The sequence below is a fragment of the Caretta caretta genome, chromosome 6 (genome assembly GCF_965140235.1).
Source record: "Caretta caretta isolate rCarCar2 chromosome 6, rCarCar1.hap1, whole genome shotgun sequence".
Lineage (NCBI taxonomy): Eukaryota > Metazoa > Chordata > Testudines > Cheloniidae > Caretta > Caretta caretta.
Genome location: NC_134211.1, coordinates 67,328,257 through 67,353,561, shown reverse-complemented (window position 1 = coordinate 67,353,561; position 25,305 = coordinate 67,328,257). Strand labels below are relative to the sequence as shown.

Below are 25,305 nucleotides of genomic sequence, written 5' to 3'. Positions count from 1 at the left end.
CTAGGCCTCACGGCTTGTTTAGCCTGGCTGCGGGTGACCATTCCTACCCTCTTGGCCTGCTTCACATGCTTGGCCAAGTCTTCCCCCAACAGCATGGGGATGGGATAATCATCATAGACTGCAAAAGTCCACATTCCTGACCAGCCCTTGTACTGGACAGGCAACTTGGCTGTAGGCAAATGGAAAGAGTTGGACTTGAAGGGTTGAATCGTCACTTGGATCTCTGGGTTGATTAAATTGGGGTCCACTAAGGAAGCATGGATAGCTGACACTTGTGCTCCGGTGTCCCTCCACGCGGTGACCTTCTTCCCGCCCACACTCACAGTTTCCCTCCGCTCCAAGGGTATCTGGGAGGTATCTGGGCCTGTGGACCTCTGGTGTGATTCCGGTGCAATGAACCGTAATCTGTTGGGGTTCTTGGGGCAGTTGGCCTTTACATGCCCCAGCTCGTTACATTTAAAACATCGTCCAGCTGACGGGTCACTGGGGCGAGGAGGGTTGCTGGAGAACGGGGTGGTGGGACGATAAGGGGTCTGGAGGGTTCTTTGGGAGGTAGGTGGGGCCTTGGGCAGCCCCCGGTAATAGGGTGTGGTCTGGGGTGGTCCCTTCTGGTCTCCGCTCCAACTGCGACCAGTTTTCTTCTTCTCTGCCACCTCCACCCATCTGGCTCCAATCTCTCCTGCCTCAATTACAGTTTTGGGTTTCCCATCTAGGATGTATCTTTCTATTTCCTCAGGAACACCCTCTAAGAATTGTTCCATTTGCATTAGGAAGGGCAAATTTACTGGAGATTCAACACTTGCTCCTGATATCCAGGCATCCCAATGTTTTACAATGTGGTAGGCATGTCGGGTAAATGACATGTCTGGTTTCCACCTTAGGGCTCTGAACCTCCGACGAGACTGCTCGGGTGTTATCCCCATTCTGACTCTCGCCTTGGATTTAAACAGTTCATACTTGTTCATGTGTTCTTTAGGCATTTCAGCTGCCACCTCAGCTAAGGGTCCACTGAGCTGCGGCCTCAGCTCTACCATGTATTGGTCAGTAGAGATGTTGTACCCAAGGCAGGCCCTTTCGAAGTTTTCTAAGAAGGCCTCAGTATCATCACCTGCCTTGTAGGTGGGGAACTTTCTGGGATGGGAAGTGGTACCTGGAGAAGGATTGCTAGGGTTTGTTGGTATATTCTGCTGGGCCTTTATCCTCTCCATCTCCTCCACATGCTTCCTCTCTTTTTCCTTCTCCTCCTCCACATGCTTCCTTGCCTCCATTTCCCTCTTGTGGGCAGCCTCTTGGTGTTGTTCTGCCTCCCTTTCTTGTTCCTTCTTCAGCTGCATGAGTTCTATCTGTCTTTCATGTTCCCTTTGTCTTTCCTCAGCCTGAAATTTGGCTAATTCGAGCTGTAGTCGAGCCGCGGATTTTGCCATTCTAACCTCTCTGTTTTTACTAACTTTACACCCGAGGTTTAGAAATAAACAAACAAAACTTGGCTGTAAAATTTTGCTGTGCTGGAATAGAATACCTATTCTCTGATAGTGATTGTCAGCCTACAGAAAAAGACAATTCCCTTGTCTCTGCTCTGGGCCCAAATCAAAGCAAAAACCTCCAACTACTTGGAAACCTGCTTACCAGCAGCCCAAAGGAAAAGCAAATGGGTAGAACACACACCCCCTATTTACTTTTAGGAAGAAAAGAAAAAAAAACCTCTGGGTTGGAAGACTGTGAATTTCCCTGCAGGAGTTAAGTACCCTGCCTCCAGGCAAAGAAAACCTGCAATTCACAAGATAATCCCCTTTTGTCTCTGCTTGGCCACAGTTTCAGCTTTCAGTTTCAACTGCTTTCTGGACTCCTTTTCAAAGGAAAAAAAAATTTCCTTTTTAAAATCTGTATTTCTAGTTCAAAAAAAATCTCAACTGGATCTCAAATGATTTCAGGTTAATCCCACCACTGTGCCACCATGTCAAGGTTCCTCCCCCACTCTGAACTCTAGGGTACAGATGTGGGGACCTGCATGAAAAACCTCCTAAGCTTATCTTTACCAGCTTAGGTCAAAACTTCCCCAAGGTACAAAATATTACACCCGTTATCCTTGGAATGGCCGCTACCACCACCAAACTAATACTGGTTACTGGGGAAGAGCTGTTTGGACGCGTCTTTCCCCCCAAAATACTTCCCAAAACCTTGCACCCCACTTCCTGGACAAGATTTGGTAAAAAGCCTCACCAATTTGCCTAGGTGACTACAGACCCAGACCCTTGGATCTTAAGAACAATGAACAATCCTCCCAACACTTGCACCCCCCCTTTCCTGGGAAATGTTGGATAAAAAGCCTCACCAATTTGCATAGGTGACCACAGACCCAAACCCTTGGATCTGAGAACAATGAAAAAGCATTCAGTTTTTTACAAGAAGACTTTTAATAAAAAATAGAAGTAAATAGAAATAAAGAAATCCCCCCTGTAAAATCAGGATGGTAGATATCTTACAGGGTAATTAGATTCAAAAACATAGAGAACCCCTCTAGGCAAACCCTTAAGTTACAAAAAAGATACACACAGACAGAAATAGTTATTCTATTCAGCACAATTCTTTTCTCAGCCATTTAAAGAAATCATAATCTAACACATACCTAGCTAGATTACTTACTAAAAGTTCTAAGACTCCATTCCTGTTCTGTCCCTGGCAAGAAGCAGCATACAGACAGACACAGACCCCTTTGTTTCTCTCCCTCCTCCCAGCTTTTGAAAGTATCTTGTCTCCTCATTGGTCATTTTGGTCAGGTGCCAGCGAGGTTACCTTTAGCTTCTTAACCCTTTACAGGTGAGAGGAGCTTTCCCCTGGCCAGGAGGGATTTCAAAGGGGTTTACCCTTCCCTTTATATTTATGACAATGTGTTTGAGCACCCCCCATTCCAAGAGTCTCATACAGTGCTAGAAAAAACAGTGCCTGTGCCCACTCAAGGAGACAGTCTGGTTTCAAATTGTAGCACAGAGTGAAGTTTTCTAAAGGTCTGTTACTGGAGGGTTGCCTCGTAAGAGGATGGCCACAACAGCATACTCTTAGGCAGGGGTTCTCAAACTGGGGATCGGGACCCCTGGGGGATTGTGAGCTGTCAGCCCCCACCCCAAACCACACTTTGCCTGCAGCATTTATAATGGTGTTAAATATATTTAAAATGTTTTTAATTTATAAGGGGCGGGGGTCGCATTCAGACTTGCTGTGTGAAAGGGGTCACCAGTACAAAAGTTTGAGAACCACTACTCTTAGGGATATGATTGTAATGAGCATTGCTAACAACACTGCTAATTTTCCTTTTCCTGTTGCCAGTGAAAAAAGGTTTTGGTAGTTGCTCCAGAAGAAGAGGAGGGTCACTACAACAAGGAGTAGCTATGGACCTGGTCTGCAAGAGGTTTAGCAATGGCAACTCACTCTGAGGCCCTGAACATTTCACAACCATAAGTAGAAAGAAAAGGGAGTACTTGTGGCACCTTAGAGACTAACCAATTTATTTGAGCATAAGCTTTCGTGAGCTACAGCTCACTTCATCGGATCCGATGAAGTGAGCTGTAGCTCACGAAAGCTTATGCTCAAATAAATTGGTTAGTCTCTAAGGTGCCACAAGTACTCCCTTTTCTTTTTGCGAATACAGACTAACACGGCTGTTACTCTGAAACCAACCATAAGTAGGTTTTCCATGCTTCTTCCCAAGCCCTGATCAGAGATCCATCAGTCTTTACCACAGGAAACAAATAGTAGCAGGATATCTTAAGCCACTGGAGATTGTTTCCATGATTACCAGGCGGCAGAGTACTTGGGCTAGGTATCAGGGCATGTAGATGCTCCCATGCCCTTCCATTTTACCATTCCTCTGCTGTGCTGCTTTTAGGAGATATCCAGGGTCAATAAAGTTGCAGCCACCTGGCCAGAAAATATCATTGGTCTCTTTCCTCATTAGCCCCTGCCATCCGCAATAAGAATTTCGAACATGATGGTAACACTTGTTAGCAACTCCAGTTAGGAATGTTGACCAATCTGTCTTAAAAAACATTTTTTTACCTACACAAATTGGTAAAGAAATGGATCCTGATTAGTTCTGATGCAACAGATAGTTATTGTTTTATTAAAAATATTAGATTTATATTAGTTTTTTACTCCCATTCATATTCTAACCAAAAAGTTTATGTGCTGCACATACATATCCTATCAGTTGACAGTGGTCCGGTCCATGTAAAATAGACTGGTGTGGGGGGACAAGCCTCACCTGAAACCTTCTCTGTTGGGATCACTATTTTCCTGTCAGATTTTACCCTATAACAAAGAATGATTCATGCACAGCTGCTGACAGATAAAATTCTCCATCAGCATCTGCATTTTTACCTCCAACAGGACCATCTTCCCACCTTCTCCAATCCCTGCATCAAGTATTTAAAAAACCTAGGAAATTAATATGCAAAAAAATTTACCTGTGAAGTACTTAAGGTTGCTCAACATGCTCAACACAAATCCACAAAGGAAACAAAAAGTTAACCCACGTAATGGTAAATAACTCTTCCACCTACAAGCACACAAATTACTATTACTACCACCACAACTACTAAACTTTAACTCTGCCTCTCTAGGAGTGCCAGCCTTCCACCACTCATCCGAAAATAACCCTTTATCAAATTATCCACTCCCTACAAAATCAACTACTAGTGTTGGGGGGAAATAATCTGGTCCAGTGGTATATGCAGAAGGGTGAAAAGGGGGGGTGGGGGGGGAAGAGTTAAGTTGCACTGCCTGGACTCCCCTCCAGTATACAGAAATTGTGGTAATGGTAAGGTGTGTGCTTGTAGATTGAAGAGTTATTTACCATTAGGTGACTTACCTTTTCATATCCTTGATTTTGTAGGTCATATGCTGTATGAGTAGAAAGCCCAACTTCTGCTTTATAAATTTGTGTATTTATTATATTTTCAGGAGCTAATCTACAATCATTGCCCTCCCGCAACTTTATTGCAACACAATGGATATTGACAATTTATTTGTTGCAGAATGGTCTTTATTTACTAACAGTAGACTAATTTTTATGAGCAAGTCTTACAACAGGAATTTTTCATCTTTTCTTGGATTGCACTGACTTTGACCTTTTGATTTAAAAAATGAAAAAGCTGTGGATACTATTTATAACCCTGATTTCTAGAAGTTTGCATCATGCTTCCTGTATTTTTGGATGCCTACTCAAACACCAAAAATGTGGCTTCTTCAGGATTTCCTTCCACAATTTTTTTTTTTTTACGCCAAGCAAGAAGATTGATTACAGTGATGCAACTGAAATATCTCCAGGGACAGAAAAACAAAGCCTAAAACGAGGGGAAAGAAAGTGAATGAGAGGAAATGGGAGACTCAGTCCTAGATCTATTACAGGAGAGAATTATTAGAGGCATTCGCCAGTTAAAAGAGCTGCAAATTCACCATATTAGAGAACCATTACAAAATTGAGGAGAGTTAAGAATGGTCACAAATATTAAAAAGCCACAGAGCATAAAACTCTATAAAAGAAATATAAAACTGTTGCATAAGTGAAAAATACATTTAATCCTTATAATAAAAAGATTGTGCTAAAAATACTCAGATCAGATTTTCTTTCAAAGGCACTCAAAGCAACAAGTAAGTTATCTCAACATGATGCTCCACAGAGATTCAAGGTGGAGTAAGAGAACTCCAGACAGTGACCAAAAGTGAACTTAGGCTTTAATTCCTTTTGTTAATATTGGACAGAGTCTTTTTGGTAAAACAGAAGACAGACATTGGACAAGCAGCTAAAATTTGAGTTAAAAGAATTAAGATTGAGCTTTTTGAAGTTTAATGGTCCTTAGTATTGGGGAAGTATTTTTATAAAAAAGGAATCTGAAAATAAATCAAATTATAGTCTAAAAGAGGGAAAAATTCTCTCAGATTGAGGAACTCAAGAAAATACATTTAAACACAAGTGACTGAAGGCACATTATGTGAACTTAAAAAAAACCCACCCAGAACAAGCAAAGGGCTATCAACAACAATCAAAATATGGAAGGTCACTCATCACATTCATGTAAGTGTTCAGTCAATGGGAGCAGGGGCTGCTGCATAACTGCTACCCTAAAACTGTGAAAAAAATAATTTTCCTCCATGGCATTCAGATATAAAGGAAGCATACGTAATGGTCTCTGGTAGAGACTGGACAGGTTAATCAGGGTCAAATATAAACCAACACCATACCATCCCTAACCTGCAGCCCTAAGAGAATGCAAAAGTAAGATATACAAAATTTTTTTTTTCTTGAGTCTTAAAGACAGTATCTATGGTTGGCATTTTTAATGCAGCCCACTTCAGTAGCATTTAGAGGTCCTATTCACAAGTTTTAAAGTATCACTGTCATCTGAAAGAAAACTAATCTCTGTCACTCATACCACTTTCTTCAGTGAAATGTTCTTGCTTGGTCTCCTTGACGGACCACATCAGCTATTCTGACAGGTTTCAGAGTAACAGCCGTGTTAGTCTGTATTCGCAAAAAGAAAAGGAGTACTTGTGGCACCTTAGAGACTAACCAATTTATTTGAACATGAGCTTTCGTGAGCTACAGCTCACTTCATCGGATGCATACCGTGGAAACTGCAGAAGACATTATATACACACAGAGACCATGAAACAATACCTCCTCCCGCCCCACTGTCCTGCTGGTAATAGCTTATCTAAAGTGATCATCAAGTTGGGCCATTTTCAGCACAAATCCAGGTTTTCTCACCCTCCGCCCCGCCCCCTCCCCCCCCCCCCCCCCACAAACTCACTCTCCTGCTGGTAATAGCTCATCCAAAGTGACCACTCTCCCTACAACGTGCATGGTAATCAAGGTGGGCCATTTCCAGAACAAATCCAGGCTCTCTCACACCCCCCCCCCCGGGGGACACACACACACACACTCACTCACTCTCCTGCTGGCAATAGCTCATCCAAACTGACCACTCTCCAAGTTTAAATCTAAGTTTAACCAGAACATCGGGGGGGGAGGGGGGGTAGGAAAAAACAAGGGGAAATAGGCTACCTTGCATAATGACTTAGCCACTCCCAGTCTCTATTTAAGCCTAAATTAATAGTATCCAATTTGCAAATGAATTCCAATTCAGCAGTTTCTCGCTGGAGTCTGGATTGATAGAGCCAGAAGAGTTCCCAGAAGTCACCTACTACAGGACAGGCCTAACAAAGAAAATAACAACGCCACTAGCCGTCACCTTCAGCCCCCAACTAAAACCCCTCCAATGCATTATTAAGGATCTACAACCTATCCTGAAGGATGACCCAACACTCTCACAAATCTTGGGAGACAGGCCAGTCCTTGCCTACAGACAGCCCCGCAACCTGAAGCAAATACTCACCAACAGCCACATACCACACAACAGAACCACTAACCCAGGAACCTATCCTTGCAACAAAGCCCGTTGCCAACTGTGCCCACATATCTATTCAGGGGACACCATCACAGGGCCTAATAACATCAGCCGCACTATCAGAGGCTCGTTCACCTGCACATCCACCAATGTGATATATGCCATCATATGCCAGCAATGCCCCTCTGCCATGTACATTGGTCAAACTGGACAGTCTCTACGTAAAAGAATAAATGGACACAAATCAGATGTCAAGAATTATAACATTCATAAACCAGTCGGAGAACACTTCAATCTCTCTGGTCACGCAATCACAGACATGAAGGTCGCTATCTTACAACAAAAAAACTTCAAATCCAGACTCCAGCGAGAAACTGCTGAATTGGAATTCATTTGCAAATTGGATACTATTAATTTAGGCTTAAATAGAGACTGGGAGTGGCTAAGTCATTATGCAAGGTAGCCCATTTCCCCTTGTTTTTTCCTACCCCCCCCCCCGACGTTCTGGTTAAACTTAGATTTAAACTTGGAGAGTGGTCAGTTTGGATGAGCTATTGCCAGCAGGAGAGTGAGTGAGTGAGTGAGTGAGTGTGTGTCCGGGGGGGGGGGGGGGGGGGGGGAGAAAGCCTGGATTTGTGCTGGAAATGGCCCACCTTGATTATCATGCACGTTGTAGGGAGAGTGGTCACTTTGGATAAGCTATTACCAGCAGGAGAGTGAGTTTGTGTGTGTGGTTTTTGGAGGGGGGGAGAGAACCTGGATTTGTGCAGGAAATGGCCCACCTTGATTATCATACACATTGTGAAGAGAGTGGTCACTTTGGATGGGCTATTACCAGCAGGAGAGTGAGTTTGTGTGGGGGGGTCGGAGGGTGAGAAAACCTGGATTTGTGCTGGAAATGGCCCAACTTGATGATCACTTTAGATAAGCTATTACCAGCAGGACAGTGGGGCGGGAGGAGGTATTGTTTCATGGTCTCTGTGTGTATATAACGTCTTCTGCAGTTTCCACGGTATGCATCCGATGAAGTGAGCTGTAGCTCACGAAAGCTCATGCTCAAATAAATTGGTTAGTCTCTAAGGTGCCACAAGTACTCCTTTTCTATCAGCTATTCTGTAGCCATCATTATTGAGGGAGCAAATAGATGCATCTTGCTTTGTATTCTCAAGGGGGTAAACTCCAGGCTCAACCTGGTCTTCTTTGGTAAGAAATTCCACAAATGAGGACTTCAACTGAGAACACCTAGCATCTAAGATGTCAGAGTGAACCCTGGAGCAAGAAATGATTTCTAAGAAAGCCTGTCAACAACTGATTGAAAACATTAGAGTAATATAAGGACACCTCAAAGAATATCTGGAACTGGATGGGGAGCTGGTATACATAAAAAAGATGTGAGGTGCTCATCAGTTTACATTGCACAGATGAGCCTTTTCATGATGGATCATTTGCCATTGCTGCATGGCCTGTGGATAACATAAGCGGCCTATTGCAGCAGTTCAGCCTGGAGGCAATAAAGACATGGATTGCTGTGGCTACATCTTGATCGAAAGAACGAGATGCAAAAAAGGCTGAAAAGTAAAATGCATTCCTGACTACAGCTTCTATTTGAATGCCAAGAATTTAAGATGAGTACCCAGGTCTCCGGATCACCTTGACCACAGGAAGGCGATTAAATACCCTCTATAGAAGATGAGGCAAGAGCTCCTGCTAGTCCCTCAAAGCTAGTTCCTTTCATCCAGCAATACTTCCATCCTTCTCAGCTTAAGCCAACTATTTTTCATTCTTACACTTCTCTCATTCAGCTACTGGAACATTCAAGTATTAGCGCTGGCTATGTTTGATGAAGACAAGATGTAGAACTGGGTGTCAACTTACTGAAGTCCACACATTCTCATGATCTCCCTTGCTATTCAGACCTATACTGAATAGAGAATGTGAGAGACCTGAACTCTGAGTGACATCAAAAGTCAGAGATCTTGAGGAGAAAAAAAGGAGGTACTCATCATGATTTTAGGTTACCTATTCAAAAGAAATCAAAGCCAGCTTTGTGCAACTCGTCCCATTCCTGATAGGCCTCTTGAAGGCAAATCAACAGCAACACGTGACTAATGATATTGAAGACACATACATCTAGTACAGTGGTTCCCAGACTTGTTCCGCCACTTGTGCAGGGAAAGCCTCTGGCGGGCCGGGCTGGTTTGTTTACCTGCCGCGTCCGCAGGTTCGGCCAATCGCGGCTCCCAGTGGCCGCGGTCTGCTACTGGTCGCCGCTTCCAGTGGCTCCCATTGGCCTGGAGCAGCGAACCACGGCCACTGGGAGCTGCAATTGGCCGAACCTGCGGACGCGGCAGGTAAACAAACCAGCCCGGCCCTCCAGGGGCTTTCCCTGCACAAGCGGCGGAACAAGTTTGGGAACCACTTATCTAGTATCAACAATTAAGTTTGTCCTCTGTCCATGAGGATAAGGAGATACCCTCCAATTCCATCCCCATATCATAACCTGGTCTGAAGTCTGATAGATACAAGCCAAAGCAGAAGAGAGGTGCTGCTGAAGTCAGTTTGCTTATCAGCTCTTTAATAACTTTATTCAAACTCAGATAGCGAAGCTTAGACATATTGCAATAGTTGACAAGATAATTTGCATTGAAGGATGGGTTTGTTGATCATTAAACAAACTACTGATAGTAAAAAAAATTAACAAGACAGTCATTTAAAAAATAGATGCAAGATAGCAGATCATATCTACATAACTGTGCTAAAAGAGGATAAGCAAGAAAAAAGCTGCCTTTTAGAGGTCTATTATAGGACACTGATCAAAGCAGCACAGAAAAAAAAAATCTATGGTCAGCAGAATTAAGGACAATAAAAAGGAATCATATGTATATCAGGAAAAAGGAACGCTAGCAACAGTATTGATCCATTATTAGATTGAAATGGTAGAACTGTTAATAATAACGCAGAAAAGGCAGACGAGTGCAATAAATATTTCTGGTCTGTTTTTGTGAAAAAGCTACCATATCACAAGATATTTTTAAATCAGCAAGTCCAGATAATTTGCATCCAAGAGTTTTAAAAGAGCTGGCCTGAGTTTTAATAAGTCTTGGAACACCGAAGAAATTCCAGAGGACTGGAAGAAAGCTAACGCTGTCTTACTAGTTCTAAAGTGTAAACGAGATGAACAAAGTAATTATAGGTCTGTCAGACTGACAACAATTTCTGGCTAAATAATGGAACAGCTGATACCAGCCTTGATTAATAAAGAATTAAAAGAGGGTAATTTAGTTAATGCAATCAACATAAGATTATGCAAAATAGATTTTATCAACATAACATGTTATCTTCTTGAGGAGATTACGAGTTTGGCTGATAAAAGTATAGTGTTGATGCAATATACTTAAGACTTTACATAAGGCATTTGAATAAGAAATTATCGTGATACAAAATTAACATGGTGAATATTAAACCAATTCAAAACTGGCTAACAATAGGTCTCAAAAAGTAACTGTAAATGTGGAATCATCGAGTGGGTTTGTTTCTAGTGGGGCCCTATACAGATCAGTCCTTTGCCCTATGATATTTAATATTTTACTTAATATCTTAAGTTTCTGTCATCTCCAAAGATTGGGGGAGAGGTGAATAATGAAGAGGATAGGCCATTGATACAGAGTGATCTGGGTCACTTGGTAAACTGGAAGCAATCAAAGAATAGGCATTTCAATATTGCCAAATGTAAGGGCATACACGCAGGAACAAAAATATAGGCCACACTTGCAGGATGGGGACTTTATCCGAGGAAGCAGCGATCCTGAAAAAGACTTGGGAGTAATGGAGGATAGTCAACTGCACATGAGCTCCCAGTGTAATAGTGTGGCTAAAAGGCCTTGTGTGATCCTTGGATGTATGTAAGCTGCTGACCTGTCTCCCTACTCCAGGAAAGACTAATACTAGGTCAAAGTCTGTTTCAGGATGTTCCATGAGGACCTGGTTTATTAATTTAAAAAAAAAAAAATGCACAAAAACCCTTGACCAACAGAATCTAAAGGGGCCAAGAGTCACTTCACTCTACGCCTCTCCCTCTGCTTCAGGGCCAGTCAAAGAAGCCAAACTGCCTCCTACAGCTTCCTTGCCAGTGACCTCTCTCAGCCCTTCCCAAGCATAACCTGAACACTTCCGAGCTGAGTCTGATAACTGAACAGTGCTAGTTGGCCCCAGGTCCTTAAAGGAGCAGAGCATCCTGTTACCATGTATTAATAGAGGAATATACAGTGGGAAAGTTATATTACAGGGTGGCTAAACTTACTGACCCACTGAGATGCACATGACAATCTTCAGAAGCTTGAGAGCTGGGGCAGCCTGTCAGGGATTCAGCCCTGCAGGGGCGGTCTACAGGGCTTCAGCCGCATGGGAGACACCTGCGGGGGCTTGGGACTTCTGCTCTTTTCCTTCTGGAACTCTGTGCCCCAGCAGGCATGCCCCACGGGGCTGAAGCCCCAAGTCTCGGCAGGCATGTCCCAAGGTGCTGAAGTCTCAAGACCCCTTTCTCTGCCAAGCAAAAGTGAGGCATGGGGTGGGGGGGGTGTCACATACCCCACAGATTTTTGACAGGGTTTGCTGGCCCCACTCAATCACATGGTACCACAGGGCTCCCTCCCTGCATGGCAGCTGCTGGAGCAGGCAAGCTGGGAGCTGCCGCAGTGGGGAGAGGCAGCGGCAAACAGCTGGGAGTTTCCAGGAAGAGCCTCTGCTTTTCCTACTGCCTCTCCCCACAGAGCTGAAGCAGCAGCCCCCTCCCCACAGCTCCCAGCTGTTTGTGGCTGCCTCCCCATGGAGCTAGCACTTGGGAACTGCAGGGAGGGGCCACTGAGGATAAGAGGGGGGGCATGACTCAAGCTGTTGGGGGGAGGACAAACCTTTAAATTGTATCCCCCCACTCTCAACAGGCACCAGTCATCTCTGCCAGAAGCTCCTAGCCCCACCGCAGGGCAGAAACCCTGAGCTCCTGCCTCCCTAGTCTGGTAGGCGGAGAATGAGAGGAGTATGTGGGGGCACCACAAGAAGTACTTTAACTGTAAAAGAGCCGCATGAGGCACATGAGCTGCAATTTGGCCACCCCATTATATTACTTCTTGTTTGGCACGGTGCAACCGCTGCTGGAATACCACGTCTAGTTCTGGTGTCCACATTTCAAGAAGGATGTTGAAAAATTGGAGAGGATTTAAAAGAGCCATGAGAATGTTTAAAGAATTGAAAACATGCCTTATACTGAGAAATTCAAGGAGCTGAATCTATTTAGTTTAAAGAGAAAATTAAGGCGTGACTTGACTACAGACTGTAGGTTCTTAAACAGGGAATAGAAATTTAACGACAGAGGGCTCTTCAATTTAACATGTCTGGAACCAGGACACAGGCAATCTTGTCTAATAGTCAGAGCAAGAGTCGGCATCAGAAGTTAAATCAAGAGGTCACAGCTGGAGTCAGAGTCAGACATCAGAGTAAATGGTCAAAAGTGAGGCATAGCAGTAGGAACCAGATATGAGACAAGGAGCAGCAGTAAGGCAGGAACCAGGATTGGGTGCTGGAGCAAGGCAGGAGGAACCAAGAATAGGACAGAAGCAGATCAGGAACCAAGAACAGGACTGGATGCAGATCACAGGAGACAAGCAAAGAGCAGGGTCCAATGGGGCAGCAACAGGAAGTCTGCTCAGTTGCTTGGACAATCCAACCAGGTCACTTCCTGGCTTAAGTCATGAGTGCAAGCCAATCAGGCACTGTAGGCCTTGGATATACTGACAGGACTTCCTCTATGACCTGACCTTTCAAGATTAGTGAGGTGCTGCTTCATCTGTCTCTTCTGGTGGTGACAAGGGAGTGTCAGTGACCAAGAGTCCTCACAGCCCCAGATTCTAGGCCTGCCTCCTTCAGATCCTTACATAGCAGACATAAGGTATAACCAGATCCAATGCCTGGAAGCTGAAGATAGACAAAGTCAGACTACAAACAAGATGCAAATATTTTAACAGTGAGGATAATTAACAATTGGAACAACTTGTCAAGGGTTGTGGTGCATTCTCCATCACTGGAAATTTTTAAAATCAAGATCAGATGTTTTTTCAAAAAGATATATTCTAGTGCAACCACAGTTATTGGACCTGAAGCAAGAATTAATTCAGGGAAGTCCTATGACTTGCATTATGCAGCTCTAATTAGATTATCACAATGGTCTCCTTTCTGGCCTTTAAAAAAAAAAATTATGAATGAACAGTGAGAAAGTGTTTAGGATGAGATGGGTGAAGAGTCTGTATCCATCATCAAAAGTTAACTGCAAAGTAGCACTAGTCATCAAATAATAATCTTTCCATGTAAATTTAATTTGTCACAGCACTGCTCCTAGACCACAACGGTATACCTAAGAGTCCAGCTGCTGGATGACCAAATGACATGTAAGTCTTTTGGTGACCTTCTCTGTAGTTCAATTTGTGTATTGCAAACATACTGTTCAAAATGCAAAAGAAGTCATGTCACACAATTTCTTATATAATAGAAGAGTCCTGGTCCAAGAGGAGATGCTCTTTTTCCACCAGCTGAGCTGCCAAAAAAACCACACACACACAAACCTACTCCCATTATTAATCTAACAGACAAGAAGAGTTTCCTCAAAGTCATTACAGCCTTTCATGCAATCCATATTTAGGAAATGAACAATAAAAATATTAAATATTCATCTTACATTTTAAAGTGTTTATTGTATCGTGCCGCCACCAGGAGCAGTGCAGAAGTAAGGATGGCATGGTATGGTATTGCCACCTTTACTTCTGTGCTGCTGCTGGCAGGGTGCTGCCTTCAGAGCTCAGTGCCCAGGCAACAGCTGCCACTCTCCTGCTGCCCAGCTCTGAAGGAAACACAGAAGTAATGGTGGCAATATCAGGACCCTGATAAAATAATCTTGTGACCCCCCTCCAACTCCCTTTTGGGTCAGGACCCCCAGTTTGAGAAATGCTGATTTCCCCCATTAAATCTGTATAGTATAGGGTAAAAGCACACAAAAGACTAGACTTCACGGAGGGGAGACAAGATTTCACAGTCCATGACATGTTTTCCATGGTCGTGAATTTGGTAGGGCCTTATGTATCACAGAACAATAGATTTTAAAAGTCAAAGTAATCTGAATTAGACAAGTAAAAAGGCTAAAAGCAATAAAGGTGTTGACTTAAAAAAGAGTGACTGAACCAAGTTTTTTCCATTTGTAAATTTAAAAAAAAAAAAAAAAACAACTAAAGTAGCATTTTATGGGATAGTGAATCAGTTTAAAAAAAAATTTGCATAATGATGACACAACCCTAATAGCAGTATAGCATTTTATAATTTCTAAAGTTACCTATAGCAATGAGTGCTCCATTGTAAAAATCACAAGTAATCTTTTAACAAAGTTTTCACCATTCTGAAAGCATTATGTAGAAATGAGGATACCAAAACTGGCATTAACTGAATTTCTACTGCAGAGAGAACATGTTAAGGAGAAGACTATCACATGGCAAACAAGGTCATGTGATTCTGTGGTGACAATCATATCAAAAACAGTTTCACATCTAAGAGCATATATTAAATATAAGAAATAAACAAACCCCTTCTACATTTTAAATAGTATTGGTGACTTTTGTGAGGAGTTTGTCTGTTTGTCTGTTTGTTTTTTAAATAGTAATGATATCCTCATTTAAGACCCAGAACAATCCAACTGCCCTGGGTAAGTTATACCATTTTCTGGCATCCACCTTTCTGTGATTCCAGCTCTTATTATTCAGAATCAGACATAATGTGAGAATAGGAGATCCCAACATCAAATATTATTAGTAGTGTTGTCCCTTTTGAACTGGAACAGCTCATCAAAGTTTGAGGCCACGGGAATGTTCGAACTGGGGGCAGAAACTGAAAATAGAGTCCCATATTTTCTTTGATGCAATCTTGTTTATTTACAAGTAATGTGCAAAGTCTTACTTCTCCAAATGCAGGAGGAACACAAGAACAGTTTCTCAGCTTACAGTCCCAAACCTCTTAAACCTTTCCTCTCCCACACACTTTACCCCAAAACAATACTCAAGCAAAAACCCCTCGATCCACCCAGCCTAAAACTCCTTTTTAGTTGGGGGTTTGTTATTAACTTCTCCCTACAGTTATGCTAACTGATGTGTGCATTCAAATCCTTCAACCTCACTAAGGTTTTTTAACTCAGCCCATAACAAGGTTTCATCCAGCTCAGTTATAACAGTATGTATTGTGTTCTCTTATGAGCATACCACACTCCATACCTAGCTCAGGATGAAAAGTGTAATAGGGTTCAGCACATACCACAATTTTTTTAATAAACGGGGTGGAAGAAGCTGTCAAGTAGACAGTGTATACATTTATCAAAAGTCGGAGAATTCTGGCAATTTAAAAAACAAACACACGCATCCTGAAGGGTTTGATTATAAAACTTAGACCAAGTAAAAGGTTGGGTGATGTTTTGAGAGAAGGAATATGTAGGGGCATCACAAGAATGGTGTAAAAAATGTTTAGGCCTAAATTTTGTTTAAAAAAATACTATTAACATTATGCGGTGTTCAAGATTTTCAGTGAAAACTTTTGTTAAATGTTGTTCTGCAGCATACACAGTCCAACCAATAAAGAACAGGACTGGCACATAAGAATTTAAATTATCCTGTCTAGTTTCAATCTCTAAACTGAGTGAAATGCAATAGATAAAAAAATTATGAAAGATAAGTCAGATCTTTAAAATGAAATATATATATTTACCTCTTAACTGGGTAGAATATTAACATAGGAATTAATCTGATGAACAAATCTCTTTCACCACTAATGCCAAGAAGAAATCAATACATTGTCTGGTTGATGGCAAGCCATTTTTAACCAAAGCATAATCTACAGTTCTTGGATCTTTTAGTGTGCAATTTGTAATAAACGGATTCTGAAAACTAACTCTTGTATGATTAGTAAATTATCTATTAAACATGATAAATTTTAATGGTCTGTTAGGTTCCTGGTTTATTTGTGACAGCAAATAGAAGGGGCTGGTTTCTCTGTCACTGCAGGAGAGGGTGTTTCTCAAGAGTTGGGAAGGGGAGGAGGAATAGTGGCTGGCTGGTTCATATACCAGGCATCCCTCTGAGATTGCAAATAATAGTATTGTCTTAAATTGAATCTGCAGCTGTCTCTCTGCCCCTTTAGCCAGATTCTACACAGTTCTGAATAGTGGTTTAAGAGAGCAAGAGAAGGTGATAATGATCCAGAAAATGGAAATACACAGAAACTGTATAGAAGACCAGCTTTAGAACTGTCAGTATATTCTTACAGTAGGATCAAGTCTTAGTTTAACAGGAGATGCAATCAACAATATTCATTTTATCTTGTATTGTACTTTATACATTCCAAATGGATGTTTAATATTGTATATACAAAAACAATTGGCTGTATCAGGGCTCTCTGCACTTTTTTTGCTATAAAAGTTAAAATATGGTTATGGATAAGGAAAACTCTTTTCCTTTTAGAAAAAACATTCCAACTTTTATTTTAGTATACATATAGCCCTCTGTGGCCTGAAAACTGCAGTGTTACAATTTAACAGAAAATGTAACATGCAGTACTATATGACTCCATCAGACCTGATTAATGTCTCATGGGCTTCCATTCTCACACATTTTCCATCTGTCTGAATTTCTCTGCCTAACCCCCTATTGCTTCCAAAATACCACAAAGAGGTTAAAGACACAGTGGCTACCAAGTACACAGTAGCAGATCTGAAGCAAATCAAAATAAAAATGGAAATGTTTTCTGAAGAAAGCTAATAACACATTTCCATCATATACACAGTATTTAGATACACTGTGCCAAAAATAACTTTGTGAAAGCCAAATAAAAAGCATTAGCAATAAGTACATAGTCACTCTTTTATACACATTACAAATCACTTCGCTCATCCTTTACAAATCGAACGGATGTTAACAAGACTACCTCTAGAATAAAACGCTAACTTTAAGACTTAGTACTTTGCTTACTCAAATACATTACTAGGGCATTTCACTGTATAATCCTGAGAAGTCATTATCAAGATGTGAAAAGATTCTGTACTGAGCTACATAGAATATTGAATATATTTGTCCCACGTTTCACTGTTGAGAGTCAATGCTACTGCAGACACAAAAAAATTTGCAGGATCATATCACCTTTAACCTCTTGTTGTCTCAAGTACTGTAGCAAAAATGAATTAACACGCACCTAGATACACCACAACAAAGACACAGCATTGCCTACAGAAGATTTATTTTAAAAAAAAAAAAAAAAAAAAAAAAACTAAGCTTTTGGAAAATCTGCAACATAGAATTCATTCATTCATTTCAATGCTAACTATATTTAAGAGGTATTAAACTAAACAATAATCAATACAATGTTCTTTGCACGTACCCCCCCCATAATTAATATATCTTACTGTCTTTAAATTATTCTGATACTGCAACTTCACTGCTCATTTCTTAATATTAAAAAATATATGTAGCAACAAATTTATCAAGGCACTTAATAAATTTCTCTCATTAAAATAAAAGCAGCTTGTTAATTTAAAATAATGTTTGTCCATGTACATTGTCTGCATAAGAAATGTCTTCACTATAATCTGTTTCACACATTTCACATAAATACCTTCACCATAAATACCATGCGTTGTATAGAAGAGGTTAAGCTATAAACATGCCACTTCTTTTGTTCTTCCAATTGACATACAATAGTTGATCAGAATTTTTAAATCCATCCCTGTCTACACTGAAGAGTGTTTCCTATTGCCACAGCATATACCCTCAAGGTTAGTAATTCCATACCACTCTTTGTCCTCCCACTGCTTTTGCTCTCTTGTGAGAACAGAAGTGCAAGGATGCTGTAACACAGCTTTCAACCCTCATCTATACTTTCAGAAATGATATATTTTCTTATATCATTAAATACTACCGGTGGTGGATAAAATAGTATTTTTAAAAGGCCCCTCCCATATTAGATTTTTGTTTGTTTATTACAACTATGGCCTACTGAGGCATATCTCATATTTGTATTCATATATTGATGCAACTGCTGTTAATGTCTCCAACGCTTAATATGACAGACACCGGACAGATTCTCCATCCATCCTTGCCCACACATGTATATAATATATGTATACAAACACACACACACACCCATAGCATATTTGTACAAGAAAAGGAAACAGACAAAATCTATTATAAACTTGGCTGTTTCAACATCAAGTAACAGGTATCTACTAATAATGTGTATCCTCCTCTAGTAAGAGAAAGTAAAGACCATAATCATGTGCCTATAAATTTAACTTCAGAGTAGAAAGGCCAAGGTGGAGAGTAACGCTGCTGGATTCCAGCATACCTGGTGACCTTATATCAAATACAGGGGCAACTATTCTTCCCTGTCCAATCTACATAATCTGTGCTAGTGTGCTGTAATAGCAATATCTTTCAGAGAGTGTCCTGTAACATTCCAAAGCTTCTGTGCACCTTTTATGCCATCAGCACTACACCATAACTAAGATTTCAATAATAATCGTTTTACAGTATATAACAGCACCTCTCATCCTAAGGACCCAAAGTGCTTTTATGCCGCAAAAACCCTTCCGTCACTCGTAGTCAGTCTGCAAGCAGTCGGGAAATGATCTAGCAACGGGATCTTATCTTGCTGTAGCCCGGAAGGTTCCTCCCCTGCCCCGTAGCGCTCATCACCCCTATGTCACCGGCTATTACCCGTTAGCGGGCACACGCAGAAATTACACTTCCCCCCTAGCCCCGGCGCGACCCGTCCCGAATGGTCCCAGTCGCCAGCAGCCTAGGGATGCGCCGGCGAATGATGCCGGGATATTTCCAGCTCCCCAGGCATCCCGCCCGCCCCGCAGTGCCCTGCGTGGAGACAAAGAACCAGCCATAAATAACCCCACCACCACCACAGTGAGGCGGCGGGGCCCAGCGGCGGGCAGCTCTAGACCGTCTGAGCCTCGCGGGTGGCTCTCACCTGGAACGTGGCCCAGCCGGCGGCGGCGGCGGCGGCGGCTCCTCCCCGACGGGGCGAGTCGGACGGCGGGGGCAGGGTTAACGCCTGCGGCGAGAGCGCCCCTCACGCCCCACAGCTGCAGTCAGGGCTAGCGCCGCGGGCCCCGGCTCAGCCCGCTGCCCATCGCGTGCGGTCTCTATGGCGACTGCCGTGCCGGGAGGGGGACCGCCGGGAGGGGTGACCAGTGCCGCGAGGCAAGGAGTGCTAGTGGGGTGCTGCGGGGCCCGTGTCCCGCCCCAGCAGGGTTAACCTCTTCTCTTCCGCCTCTCCCATGCCTGCTGCAGTCCCCGCCGGACCCGACTGCTCTCGCTACCGTCGCAATAAACTCCCCCCTCTCTCCGAGCGCCAACTAGCCTGTCGCCGCTGAGAGCACCGCCCAGCTGCAGTCACGCCGGGCGTTGATTTGACGGCTGCCGAGCTTCTCGCCCGCCGATTGGCTGACAGGATTATCATGATGATGAAAGGAGGGCGTACCTTGGAAATACCGCTGTCTTCAGGTTTGCTTGAGAGCAGCGGTAACCAGTTAACAGAGTCACAATGATCTGCACGCATGCGCACGGCAAAAATGCATTCTGGGTAGTGTAGTTTTCCGGCTGCCGCTGCAGAGGTAGACGCGTGGCTGGGAGGCGTTTCTTCTCCTGAGCTGTTGAAGGAGGCGGGAGATGCTAGTTAAAACCCAGGGTTAGGAGCCGGGAATCCTGATTTCCTGTGACTTACCCAGGCGGAGTGAAGTGCTCTCTGTTCCGTGCAGGGTCACATAGCGCGCTTATCACCGCAGCGTGCAAGCGCCTTCCCGTGGGTGCATTTGGAGCATCTCGCCTCTGCAGCCCGGGCTCTGGTTCCCCTCGGTCGCGTGAGAGCAGCGTGGAGCAGGGGAGTCGCTGCGTCCCCACTGCATTGCTAGCTCTGGATGCCTCAGCAGCATCCAGCTCCAGCCTGCACTCCCTGAGTGTGAAACATCGCTTAACCTCGGCTAGAGGTGCGTGTGGACGCACAGGAGTGCGGTTAGGTGCAACTGTCGAATGATGCTTCGCCCTAACGCTGCAGTGAAGCCAGGCTCTAAGAGACATGACTTTCAGCTGTTACATGTAGTTAGTTTGTTCTCCATCTCCACCTGCGTCTGCCGGGAGGCGTGGGGGGGGGGGGTTGTTTTATCTAGGTACACGCTGCTCTGTGTTTATAGTAAAGGAAGGCTCAAGAGTGCACCTTGAACGTTGTGGTGAGGTTTGTGACGGTTCTTGGCTCCTATGGGAGTTCTTTCTGTATTTCTGGCCTAGCCTCAAAGAAGGCTCCATCTCTCCAGCACCGATGAGCCCTTAACCTTATCGTAGAACATTCCATAGGTGAGGCACGGAGGGACATACAGGGTCAAGTGCCCCTACCGATTGCTGCTTAGTGGGGGGCAGGGAAGGGCTCTGTCCTTCTGCTGGGTCTGCCCCCAAGCTCCCTATGCCGCTCTCTGGGGAAGGCAAGCCCAGCTGCAGAGTGAACAGGGTAGGAGCAGCCCTTTTCGCGCGGGCTGCTCTGGGTCACTGCTCTGTGCAGCGCAGCAGCTGCTTCAGAGAGCCTGGCTAGGAGGCAACTGAGTCGGGGACAAGACCAAGCAAGCCGGCATTTTCCCCCCATGTTTCTGGCTTGCTCAGCTCCTGTGCCCAGCAGCCAGGCCTGGGCAGAGAGCAGAAAGGGTGGCCCGCTCCTGATGCCACCACCTTCCCAGCCTGGCTCTTGCAGGCAGTCGCCACACTGCACAGAGCAGTGACCCAGCGCAACCAGCTTCAGTCATTTGAGAAGTGGCTCAGTTCCGCTCCCCACTGAAGCTTGGCTGCCAGGGACAGGAGCTGAACATGTGCAGGGAGGGAGCATAGTGGAAGAACAGACCCCACCCCCTACACAGCCCCGCAGGTAACTCTGGTGGGGCAGAGAGAGGATGGCAGCCCCTAGGTGGGCGCTATGGGGTGGTGGTGGTCAGAGGAGACACATGGGGGGAAGGGTCACGTATCCTCCGCTTTAGATTGTGCCCTCCCTCTGTAGAGGGAGGCTGGAGTAACCTGCTTCTTCCTCATCTCATGTGTCAAACCACCACTTTCTCTCCAAATTCCTCCCAAAAATATAGGTAGTAGCCTTTGCAAAATTACTTCCATTCATTTTCAGGATCAATCCCACTTATTTCCCCATGCATATTATTCATATCTGTACTATATTGTGTACATATGCTACTCAAATTAGAGATTCTAACCTTTCTATCTCAGGGTTTTATAATGCCATCCATCACTACAGTACCTGTGCACCTTCCAGATAAAATCAATAATAGCAGAGTAAAGAGTTCTGCTTGGAGTAGGGCGTGTATTTATTTTTATATTTAATTTTTGTACATTTAATTCTCTACACATTTGTGTTTTTATTTATATTTACATGGCATTACTGAAGCACAGAAACTGATAGTACTCACTACCTCATACAACAATTGGCAATTGTGTGGTCAAATAAGTTGTGTCCTTAACAATAATACTTCACACTGGTCTATAGGAAGGATTTCAAAACACTTTACATACATTAATTTAGCCTCACAACCATCCTGAATGCTAGGTCAGTATGATCCCCATTGTACAGGTGGGAAAACTGGATGGTTTAAGGGACTTGAGCAGTGTTTCAGACTGCAGGAGACTTGAAAGTAGAACCTAGGTCTCCTACTTCCCTTAAAGAGAAGGAAGATAAAAGGACCTGTTTTGAAATTTAAGGTTGAAATTTTTCTAAAGTTTAAAACAGAAGAGCGAGTATGTTGGTCTACTGGTCCTCCAGAAAAATCGACACTGAAATCAATAAATGGATTGCTCAAGAGATGCCCAAGCTATGAAAGTAGCAGGCCCAGGATTAGAATAGCAGAGTGTAACTCAATTTAGTTATCTTGATGTAAAAACTTACCTCTTTTTCCAGTGAAAACATAGCCATAGTCTGTTGTTTAGTCACAGCAATGTGCATTACTGCCCTAGTCTAGTTATTATATGCTGCATATGCAAGTTTGTCATGCAGCCTTTTAAATTAATAAAATCAAAGATAATTGAGGTTAGTTCCACTTCTATATCTATCTGCCAGAAATGATGAGTTGTTTAAACAGATCTTAAGCTGCACCTATTGAGATCTGTGTCTGAAGGCCCCTCCCCCAGACTGAAGGGAGAAGCTACTGGACCCAGAGTTCAAATAATTACGGGGGACAACTAATGAATAACAATGATGTGAGTGTCACAGGTACAAAAATCAGGAATCAGGAATCAGGAAAGGGACACCGAGCAAAGAACCTTGGACAGCACCCACCTCAAAAGGAGTCCAGGGAGCCAGCAGATGTGGCCCAGAGGACCTCTGCCCAGATACATGAGCCCAGAGAGGAACAGAGTCGCAGAACACCCCCTTGTCCAGCATCCTCCTCCTGGTATTTTAGATGGCCATTTTGGTCAGCGCCAGGAGGAGGTTGATGAGGAGGTCTCACAACTTTATGGAGCCACGGACAGGGTGTACATAGATCAGAAGATGTGGGGAAAAGTGCAGCCAGACCTTAGGAGAAGGTTCTGAAGGAGCTGGAAAAGGGGGATCTTAAGCTGCAGTGACAGAGTCAGTAGCACAGATAATTTGCTAACCAGTGGCTTGAGAACTCTAGCTAACGCTAACTTGGCTGTGAATTCATCAACTCATTTTACCTAACCTTAACTAGTACTAGTCCATGCAAAGAAAAGGTGATCCAGTTTCCACTACTGCTATTCATTCATATTTGAACTTTCTTTTACTACCTACTGATTTTACATTCACAGAGATTATGAAATGGGAAAAACAAGATAGAAACTTGTCAATTTGTTAATTTGTGCAAGAAACTGTCAAAAATACTAGTTGTCTTTCTAGATTCTAATTTCGGATGTATTGTGGGTCTCAGTCTATTACTGCTATAAACATTTATGCAAACTATAGTGGATTTTACTGTGCACATTTGTAATTTACTCTCCCTATGCTTGTAAACTGTTTAGGAATGTCTCTTTTCTTCCTATAACCATCATATCACTTTTGTTGTTCCAAAACACTGCATTGTTTTGTTTACATTTTTAATTCTAAATTATTCCCAGAATGTCATGTTTTTGTATAAAGTAACCAAGTTCACTCTGCTTGGCAAATTGCACTTCTTTCTCAGCGAAGGCCTAAAGCTGGGTGGGGAGAATTTCACCTGGGGAAGGAGGACAGACAATGGCCCAATTCTTTGCTGGTGTAACTCCTCACAAGTCAATGAGATTAAGCCAGGAGAGAATGTGGCCTAGTTTTCCAACAGAGAGGGGAACTATCACAATTGTTGGGGGTTTCATAATACATCACCCAGTGGATGAAGACTATTAAAATAGGAGGAGGTGGAGCTCACTTGTGTTGATGGCTGTATGTCACTATGGGTGTTGATGTCCTGTGATGTGTCATTGCATTATCTTGTGTGGTGGGATATGGCCTAGGGAAGAGAACTGAGACAAGGCAATAACATATCTGAAAGGAGTCCGTGTCCCGAAGCATACCCACAGCCAGCCAGATTTAAGAGAATAAGTGTGTATGTACTCATATACAGAACATGAAAGAGTTAAGAGAACAACTTTTGTGCTCCCAACCATCCTGCCCTCCCACAAACCTCGCTAGAAAGCTCCAAGAAGTGAGAGAGAATTTGTAGAGCCATTACATTTCCCCTAGAATTGCACTAGTGGATGGATGTGATATGCTCTCCCTCTTTTTTCTCTGTGCCACATTTGCAGAGAGGGGGAATGTACTGCAAACAGAAGATAGATAGAAGCTTGGATCATTCTTCTTCCATCAGGTGCCCGTGTAGCTCCATCTACAATCAGGAAGGCTTGGAACCCCACAAACTCCCTTCCCACATATCAGCTCCCACTTCAGAACTTCCTGCCTAATGAGTTTCCATTTCATGGCCAGTAAAGAGGCAAGAGGTGGGTGCAGTCTCTCCACAGGTTGACACACTAAAATCAAGCTAAAGGCACTGAAATGTGCCTACCTCGGTGTTAAGTGGAATTTCAATCAAGTTAAGCTTGCGCCATTGAAAAAAAGCATCTTTTTACCTGTCTTGACAGGGTGTCTGTGGTCATCAGCTCAGGACTTCCAACTTTTTGGACTGATTTCAAGCCATGCGTTTTTGTTAGGTTCAGCATCTGTAGTTTACTATGATGAACGCAAGGAGCAGGCCTTTGTGGGGTTACTTGCTCAGCAAATGTAGCTTGACTTCCTGACATACTTTCTCTCCATAATAACCACTAGCAGCCACCACCACCACAAAATTGCGCTCAGGCAGAGAAGCACTTTACAGATAGAGCCACCTGCAAAGATAAAACTCATTACGAAGGAGGATTGGATAGAAGAGCCAAACCCTAGTAAGAAAGATAGGGGGAGAGGCAAACACATGGATGAACAGAAACAATACTGGTGATCTTAACACTGGTATCCCACATTTTTCCCCGAGAGAAATATGTAGGCCACAAACTTAATTGTGAGCTACCAACATATGGATGTTGATAGATCAGTAGACTATCATTTAGAGAACGATCCTTGCTACATAATCTAAAAGGATTTAAACATACCGCAACATCTCACAAGGAAATCCTGCCTTTGAGCCCTTTAGATATTTCTTTGTATTCTGCTAGCATGTCATTACTCCTATCCTAATTCCAGCCAAAAGTGATAGAGATCAGAAACCAGCATGACATCTAGATACAGCAATATAGAAAGGAATTAAATTAATGGACTTAACTTTAAGACATTTGGAGGGAATGCTCTTCAA

The 25,305-nt window shown here is 43.2% G+C and overlaps 1 protein-coding gene across 2 annotated transcripts in view; it reads right to left on the bottom strand.

Annotated features, from left to right (window-relative positions):
- The window catches only part of TTBK2 (tau tubulin kinase 2), a 227,017-nt gene extending 206,924 nt beyond the window's left edge, over positions 1-20,093 (bottom strand). The window contains exon 1 of one of the 2 annotated variants that reach the window (XM_048854904.2): positions 19,458-20,093. The gene's annotated coding sequence lies outside the window, so the exon portion shown is untranslated. The remainder of the gene's footprint in view (positions 1-19,457) is intronic. The other variant, XM_048854906.2, reaches the window with a different exon arrangement.
- Positions 20,094-25,305: the final 5,212 nt, after the last annotated feature.